We start from the raw sequence: 1,567 nt of genomic DNA, 5'->3' as shown, positions 1-1,567 counted from the left end.
TACTCTATCCACGAGTTTACGGACAGCAAATGCAGTGATTATTATCAATGTAACCATCAGGTATGTTCTACCCACGAGGTTACAGAGAGCAAATGCAGTGATTATTATTAAATGTAACCGTCAGGTATATTCTACCCACGAGGTTACGGAGAACAAATGCAATGATTATTATTAACGTAACCTTCAGGTATGTTCTACCCACGAGGTTACAAAGAGAAAATGCAATGATTATTATTAACGTAACCTTCAGGTATCTTCTACCCACGAGGTTACAGAGAGCCAAATGCAGTGATTATTATTAAATGTAACCGTCAGGTATATTCTACCCACGAGGTTACGGAGAGAAAATGCAATGATTATTATTAAGGTAACCTTCAGGTATGTTCTACCCACGAGGTTACAGAGAGCAAATGCAGTGATTATTATTAATGTAACCATCGGGTATGTTCTACCCACGAGGTTACAGAGAGCATGCAAATGCAGTAACAATTATTAGATTTTACTGCAACTATCAGGTTGAGTTCCTCCATTAAAAGAGGTTTTTGCTAGGGTTAAACAAGTTTGGCTTTCATGAGTTTCAAGGTGCAAGAAATTATCAGTATAATTATACACAAACATTGTCATCTAATTTTTCGCACGTAGCCGGAATAAGTCAAGAAATGAAGCATATATAACGAAAAATCGTCCTCAGATGATCTCCATATTAAGTAAATTATACTAAACGTTGCGAAAGAAATTATTGTTTGTATCCGTCTTATCCATCGTAAAAGCGAGGGGTCATCGCATGACATCCGGTATATTAAACAGAGGTAATACTCACGGGTTTCACGAGTTGTATGCACTATTTTTCGCCGAGAAACAAATTTAAACTTCAATTCTTACCTTACAGTAGTCCGTTCTCTTACCGGTCAGTATAAAACATGGACTGCGGACTGCGGACCACGGACTGCGGACTGGGTATAAAATACGGACTAGGTATAAAACGCGGACTCCGGACTGAGTATAAAACACGGACTGGGTATAAAACGCGGACTACGGACTATGTAAATAAAAACAGCTTTAGAAAGGTAAAACTGAGAGAAATGGAAAGCGGACTAGCAAAAACAGTAATCCCAACTTTAACATTCCCTTGGCTGTTCACGTAGTCTATTCTTCCCACGGAGAAGGAAGGTTATGCCGGTACTCAAGGCAACTGAAATTTTACTCTGAATTTTATGAAAAGAAGGAGTTAGAACAGATTTCAATTTGTAGTTTTAAACCAATAAGAAGCACCGAATTAAAAAAAAGGTATTGGTGTTAGATCAGTAAAATTCTTATCGAATACCACAATTCCGTATGAGGACTGAATGAAGAACTCAGACGAGAAGGTCAATGTAGGGCATTCCGCGATGCACAAAAGCGGTATTTAGGGGGGAGGGCAAGGGGGGAGGGATTACTCACATACGTGAATAATAACCGAAATGAGTCATCCAACGTTATATTCCAAGCGATGATTATGATGACATGATTTACACCCTGCTCCTGATCCCCGGAGGGGGGAAGTACTGGGAATTCTTGGTGGGGGGTG

The sequence above is a fragment of the Porites lutea genome, chromosome 3 (assembly GCF_958299795.1).
Source record: "Porites lutea chromosome 3, jaPorLute2.1, whole genome shotgun sequence".
NCBI lineage: Eukaryota > Metazoa > Cnidaria > Anthozoa > Scleractinia > Poritidae > Porites > Porites lutea.
Note: the sequence above shows the minus strand (reverse complement) of the source record.